The sequence below is a fragment of the Corvus moneduloides genome, unplaced genomic scaffold (genome assembly GCF_009650955.1).
Source record: "Corvus moneduloides isolate bCorMon1 unplaced genomic scaffold, bCorMon1.pri scaffold_133_arrow_ctg1, whole genome shotgun sequence".
NCBI lineage: Eukaryota > Metazoa > Chordata > Aves > Passeriformes > Corvidae > Corvus > Corvus moneduloides.
The window spans coordinates 59,082-66,668 of NW_022436887.1; the positions used below are offsets into that span (position 1 = coordinate 59,082).

General features: G+C 57.1%; 1 pseudogene; it reads left to right on the top strand.

Moving 5' to 3' along the window:
- The first annotated feature begins 909 nt into the window (after nucleotides 1-909).
- LOC116438848 lies at nucleotides 910-7,120 on the top strand (annotated as a pseudogene).
- The last annotated feature ends 467 nt before the right edge of the window (nucleotides 7,121-7,587 follow it).

Genomic DNA, 7,587 nt, shown 5'->3' on the forward strand with positions numbered 1-7,587 from the left:
ACGTGGCGATTGATAGCTGTTGTACTCTACACAAAATGTTATCAAAGGTCTGTCAGAGAAATAAGAGACGTGATAGCTAAGTCAAAGCCAAAGTTGTTAAAACTGGAACAGGCACAAGATTGTAAGGACCATCTGACCATCTCAGAGCACACTGAGCCATGTCCTTCAGTAGAAGATCTTAGCAACAGACGCTAGTCAACAGCAGTTTCTCCACTAAGAAACTAAAGAAGGTCCAGCAGTGGTTATTGGCCTAGAGGCTGTGTGGCTCCAACAGACACAGACACTGCTGAGACCTGTCTTAGAGCAGGGAAAAGCTGCCTCGGTGGCCAAGCCGAGCTGAGGAGCCAGTTGGTGGAGGAGATGCCTGGACAGTCATCAGAGTCTTGTTTTTTTCCCTGGCATAGACTGGTGGAGGCCCAGTCCCTTGTAGCACAGGCACATTGGGTGAGCATCTCCCAGTCTGGACCTTAGGAGCCCTGATGTGAGTCAAGGTGTTGGCAGGTCAGGGGTACTTGAGCTCTGGGTTATGTGCTGAAGAAGCAACTGCGGTAGAGAGGAAAGTATGGCCTGTGATCAATGTCCCCACATGCCCCCAGTGTCGCCACAGCCTCATTTCATCCCCTGCCCAGCCCTCTCCCTGCCCGGTCCCGTCCCACTCCTGCTCCTGCCAACCCCTTTCTCGGGCTCCCGGCGCCCACCGCTTCCTTCCATCTTTCTGTACCCCGGGTCCAGCCCTTTCTCCCTCTCCGTGCCGATCCTGCTCCCCGACCCCTTAGTGCCCGGCCACACCGGCCCACCGCCCGCACCCCCGCCCGCCCGGGGCCGCCTCGAGGCCGCGCTCCGCCGGCGCGCTCCGGTGCAGGGCGGGGAGGGGGGCGGCGGAGGGAGCGGGGGGCTGAGGGCGGCGCTGGGTCGGGTTTCAGCAGGAGCCTTCGCGCCGAGCCAGCGCCGAGCCAACGCCGACCGGCCGCCGAGCGCTCCGCAGGGCTACAGCCGCACCGGGGCGGCCGCGGCACCGGGGGAGCACCGGAGCGCTCGGGGCACTGGAGCGGCCGGTGGTACCGGAGCGACCGTGGCGCCGGAGCAGCGGGGAGGCTGCGGGACGTCGTGGAGGGGCCGGACCCTGCGGGATGTGAACGCCGCCGGCACGGGACGCGCAGTGTAAGTCCTAGCGCCGGGGACTGGCCCTAGCTCGCCCCCGCCCGTTGTCCCGCGCGGTGGCATCGTCGCACGGTGGAACCGGACCGGGACCGGCACCAGGCGCTTTGTTCTGCCTCCGCCGCGGAGACAATGGAGCTGGGGGGGGGGGGGGGGGGGGGGCCGGGGGGACGCGCCCGAGGCGGCGCAACACCGCGGAGCCGCGGCCGGACCGGGCTCGCTGGCGGCTGCCGGGCGGGACGGGACGGGACGGGACTGGGCGCTCACGGTGCCGCTGCAGGGCAGACCCGCCGAGGGAAGGGCGCTCAGCGGAACCGTGGAGGCGCTGGGCGGGGGCTGCGGGCCCGGGCGGAGCGGGGAGCGGGGCTGGCAGAACGCCGGCACCGAGGCCGCCCGGTGCGGGACGTCCGGGAGCGCCAGGGACAGGGACAGGGAGCGGCAGCGGACGGTGGGCCCGGCGGCTGGGGAGCCCCGGGAGCCCGGAGCTCCGGGGAGAGCGAGCCTCGACAGCCGGGGGCTCCAGTGTACAGGGAGCAGGCGAGGCCCCGCAGCGTCTTGGCGATGGGCACAATCTGGCAGGGGCCGATGCAGCGCGGGGATGTCCCGAGACGGGGACTGTGGGAATTGGCTCCGGCGCGAAAAAATTTCATTAGACTTTCCTTTGTGGGAGATGCGTTCTGAGAGACACGAGAGCCCGCGGGGAGCTCCAGTACGGCACAAAAATGGGGGATTCACAAGGATGCAGTGGGGCTTAACTGCATCCGCAGGAAAGGACTGCCACCGCCATTCTGACTGCTCGGAGCCCGTATCAGAGGGTCATGAGGCTGTGTGGCCGGGCTGGTAGCGAGCAGAAGAGTGCCGGTCCTGAAAGCCCAGGTGGGAGATGGGAGATGGTAGGAGAGCCAGGAGGCCCGGAGGTGGCTGTAGACAGTGGTAGGCTGAGTAGAGGCTGGAAGCGAGTTGTTAGCCCAAGGCTGCACTGCAGGCAAGTCAGGGCTGTGCATGGTTCCGAGGGCAGATCATCGGAAACTAGAGAGAGAGAATCTGTGTGAATGTACAGGAGGAAAGCATATTCGAGGTCAGTGAGTGGTACTCGGCAAAGAGGGCTTCCTCTTCTGGACTGGAGTCTCAAAAACATCATTACATGAGTCATGGCCTCTCATGTCAGACTGACCTAGGATATGGCATCAGCAGCATCTGCAGCTTTCATGGAGCCTTTGCACAGCAAGCACTCTGACATCTGTTTGTGGCATGCACAATGAGTGCCGTCTTTCCAGCTCCTCTGCTGGGGCTGCTCTGAGCCCACTTCCCCTCTCTCGTGGCTGATACAAGGCACAAACTGCCACTGGCAGGCAGGCAAGGGTGAACACAGTGGTCCCAATGTTATTCGATATATTTTTTCTTTCGAAATGTCACACATCTGCTAAGTGTAGGCTGGGCTCCCCTGGTGCCCCAGCCTGTCAGCCCTAGGCTTAGATGGATGTTGCAGCTCGCTCAATTTTAGCTGCCCTTCCTGTCAACCTCCTCACCATGGCTGTGGACCTCAAGGACCTATGTGAAGAGATTCTCATCCTGGCAGTTTTCTTCAGAGAGTCCTGCTGCCGTTCTTCACAAGGGATCTTGGTGCCCGGTGGTGGGAGGGACAGAAAGGCAGCGGGGCAGTCTGGCTCACATTACATGGACTGGCCAAGCCAGCCCCTGCACTGAGCTTTCTGCTAACTGAAAGCAGCTGTTCAGATTTCGTGACTCTGCATCCACTGAGGTCACTGCTGTTTCCCTCTGACCCAAGCCTGCAGACCTCATTGTAATGGGGACTGCTGGTACCAAGGTGGCTTCTGCCCACCTCTGGCTGGTGCAGTCTAGTAGCTGTTCAGTTGCACCTCTTGCTGAAAGATAGGCTTGCTGTGAAACTACTCAATTGCATCTGGGGACGATAGAAATAAAAAAGTTTATACAGGCTTTCATCACCAGTTTTCCAGCCCAGGGACCCTAATTTTTGTTCCCTGATTGTGCTAGTGCTCTCAGCTGCTCGTCACGCTCCCCAGATTCGCTTTTCAAGTTTCTCTCCTCCCCGTCAGCAGCCCACAAAGCCTTACTGGCTTCTCAAGAGCAGCATTACTAATCGAACCAGGTGGGCTTTTCCCCATGTCTATGCCCTGATCTCTTCCAGACACTACCCAAGAACTGTTAGCTTCATCCTGTCCTTAGTCACTGAGGTTGCCCCGGGGAATCCTGGCCCTCTACCTGCTTTACTACACTTTATTTTTTTTTTGTCTAAGCTCCTGCCAAGGCTTTAAACCCTCTGCCCTGTCCCTTCCCATGACCTGAGCAGCTGGAGCACCATTGGAATGGTGCAGTCTCATCACAGAAGCTACCTTGGACCCCATTCCCCCAGCACTGCGTGTTCTGGGGGTAGGCAGTTACCCCTCTGTCTGGGGAATTAGAACTAGCTCCTACAGAGAGACAGACCTGCCTAGGACTACTGAGTTAGTGCAGATTCCCAAATCGCAGCCCACAAAAGTATCTTCTTTTGACTTTTGGTCTTAGGGTATTGTGAGGGTTCTTACTTGCTGGGTGCAAGAAGAGCATGTGCATTTACCTCAGAATGTATGGACAGGCCTGAGACCGGATGCCCACTGAAGTAAACACTTCTTTATGAGTAGAAAATACTTTTGAATGATTTTGTTTCTGTCAATAACCCAGGATTTCCACTGGAAAAAAAAAATCTAGACAGCAGATCTGAGGTAGGAAAGAGGACCCAAGAATACCATCCTATGTTCCCTGGAAAGGGTTAACACTGTCGTGGGGTTTTTTGGTCAAGAGCTGATATTCTTAGTCCCCAAACTAGGCACTGCCAGCCACCTCCATCCCCCAAGACAGGGAGGTTCTTGCTCCTGCATCTGACATGAGCGGCTCCTGAGTGTGGTTATGGGACCAGCAGCAAATGCTTTCAGAGAGTCCAAGTGTGAGCTCATGCTGCCGCCATCCTTGCAGACCACGAAGCCTCGTTCGCTGGGGCTGAGCGAGTGCTGGGGTTGGTGTTCTTCAGCAGCTTCTTGGCCGCTGGGTTATTCTGGCTGTTATCAGGAGGAGTGGGCAGTGCAGGGGGCTGGCAGCCTGTGGGCACAGGGAGTGTGTCCGGCATATCTGCCGTGTCCGGCTGCAGTGCTGCAGGAGCTATGGCTGGCTGTGCGTCCCTCCCCCTGCTGCAATGAAATGCAGTTACGGGGGGAAAGGGAGGGAAGGAGCCGGAGCCAGCAAGGAGCAGCGAGAAGGAGACAAAGGAGGGGAGTGAGCAGCGGAGGGTGGGGGACGGAGCAGCTGGCAGCTCAGAGGGAGTTGCTGCGTTCCTACTGCACTGCCACCACCCTCCATGGTACCAGCTTGGGGCACCCACAGATCTCTGTGCCAGCCCAAACAATGAGCATGGTCTGATTTTATCCTGGGCATTCCCAGCTGTGGGCACATCCTTTGCAAAACATCCTATTTGATTTATTGTTCACTGGAAGCCCACTCCAGTTCTGTGCTCCCTCCTAGGGACACCAGATTTGCACTTCATGGGTTTTTGGCACCTTTATCCCTGTGGTCTTGAAAGGCACACTGCTGGGGAGAAAGGGGTGGGGGCTAGGGTCTCAACCAGTCACTTGCTGAGCTATCTCATAATTTGAGACCAGCTCTTTTCAGGGTGGAGAGGTGCAAGGCTGCTGTTTGCCCAAAAACCTCTGTCCTCTTGCAGACAGGCTCTGAACCTCACAGGAAGAATTCGGCTGTTAAAGACACAGGAGCATGCTGCCCTGGGGCAGCTGGTGCCACTGTTGCCAGGCAGGCAGTGGCTGGAAAGAGCACTTGAGGATGTAGGAAGCACCTAGGTGACAGGGTTCTAGCTGCTCACCTCGGTGCACTGTCAGGTGTGACCTGCTGGGCTGACTCCAAGTGCTGTCCCAGGCCTTTGCTCTGGGCAATCTTGACATTGTCACATTCGCTTCTTGTGAGGGACTGGTGATACACAGTGATTGGGCAGCAGGCACCTGGCAGGCCTTCTCTCTCCAGGCTTTTTTTTGTTCTTTCTTTGCTCCCTCTTAACCAGTATCCTCTGGTCTGCATTCCAGGCAGGATTAAAGTGAACTCTGCAAAGGAGATCAAGCCACCCTCTGCTCTGCTGGTTGCCAGCCATGGAGCAAATGAAGAGGTCAACAATGCTTCTGCTGGAGCTGCTTATTCTTGGGGGCCTGAGAGCAGGGATGGGCTCTGCTGTCCTGGGCACCCTGGATCTACAAATAGATGAGGAGCAGCCAGCTGGCACCATCATTGGGGACATCAGTGCTGGCCTACCCCCTGAAACTAGTGCCTACATGTATTTCATCTCAGCACAGGAGGGCAGTGGCGTCTCCACTGACTTGGGGATAGATGAGAATACTGGGATCATCAAACAGCTCGTGTCCTGGACCGGGAGACTCGGGACCACTACAGCTTCATTGCTGTCACCCCGGAGGGCATCACGGTAGAAGTGAACATCCAAGTGAATGACATCAATGATCATGCCCCAGCCTTTCCCAAACAGCACAGCACCTTTCAGATCCCAGAGCACACACCCATTGGCAGCAGGTTTCCCTTGGACCCAGCCTTTGATGCTGACAGTGGCCTCCTGAACACACAAGGCTATATGATTAAGGGAGGGAATGTGGGGCAGGCCTTCCGCCTGGAAACGCGTCGAGGACCCAATGGGGTCCTATATTTGGACCTGGTGGTCAGCAATGTTCTGGATCGGGAGAACCGTTCGTCATACTCATTGCTGTTGGAAGCCTATGATGGTGGTTCTCCTCCCCGGAGCACCCAGATGACACTGGATGTGTCCATTCAGGACATCAATGACAATGCTCCCAGCTTCAACCAGAGCCGCTATCATACACTCATTTCAGAGAATCTGAAACCTGGCAGCAGCATCCTGCAGGTCTTTGCCTCTGACGCAGACGAAGGTGACAATGGGGATGTGATTTATGAGATCAACCGACGGCAGAGCGATCCTGACCAGTACTTCACCATTGACGCCCGGACTGGGGTCATCAAGCTCAACAAGGGTCTGGACTATGAAGTGAGGAAGGTGCATGAGCTGGTGGTGCAGGCAAGGGATAAGGCTGTCCATCCTGAGGTCACCACAGCCTTTGTCACTATCCATGTGCGTGACTACAATGACAACCAGCCCACCATGACTATCATCTTTCTGAGTGAGGATGGCTCCCCACAGATCTCAGAGGGAGCTCAGCCTGGACAGTATGTGGCACGCATTTCTGTTTCCGATCCAGACTATGGAGAGTACTCCAATGTCAATGTCACACTGGAGGGAGGAGACGGCAAGTTTGCCCTCACTACCAAGGACAACATCATCTATCTGATCTGTGTGGACCAACTTCTGGATCGGGAAGAAAGAGACTCCTATGATCTGCGGGTGACAGCTACTGACTCAGGAACACCCCCACTCCGGGCAGAATCGGCCTTTGTGCTGCAGGTGATGGATGTTAATGACAATCCCCCGCTCTTCGACCAGCAGGAGTACAAGCAGAGCATCCCTGAGGTGGTGTACCCAGGCAGCTTTGTCCTGCAGGTGACAGCTCGTGACAAGGACCAGGGTCCCAACGGAGAGGTGCAGTACAGCATCCTGCATGGCCGTGACACCCACTCTAGCTGGTTTACCATTGACCCTGCCACTGGCATCATCACCACTGCTGCCCCACTGGATTATGAGAAGGACCCTCAGCCTCAGTTCACTGTGCTGGCCACAGACCGGGGAACCCCTGCCCTCTCTTCCTCAGCTGTGGTGCACGTGGCCTTGCAGGATGTCAACGACAATGAGCCGGTGTTCAGGAGTAACTTCTACAATGTGTCCCTGAAGGAGAACACCCCTGTTGGGACCTGCTTCTTGCAAGTAGGTACAGGTATTGAGGCCTGAGCTTGTGGGGGGCACGGCCAGGGCTGTGAGCAGCTTGGGGTGGGAGACCTGCCACTGCAGGGTGCTTGGTGCAGGTGTCATGGCTTTGATGGGCAGCGTTTGCAGCAGGAATGCTGGAGCAGAGACCCCCACACTTGGTGTGAGTCTGGAATGGGGCCAAGTCATGTACGCCCTTTCTGTGTGCAAGGAGTGAGCAATGCCACTGACATCGGCCACACTGCAAGGCTGCCCATCGTGCAGAACACAGTGTGGGCCTCTCTTGAGGTGGGTCCTGCTGTGCGAGGCCTTGCTTGCATCAGTGTGGAGCTGCCTTGCAGCCGGGACACTCAAAACGGAGTTCGGGAACGTGATACTGCCTCTGGGAAGCTGCCTGTAGCCAGGCTTCAAACTTCCCTCTCCCCCTGTGTGGTCATTAGCCCAAGTTCATCAGTGTTGGTAAAGCTGGCTGTGGTCATTAGCATTAATTATGCTAATGAGTTAAT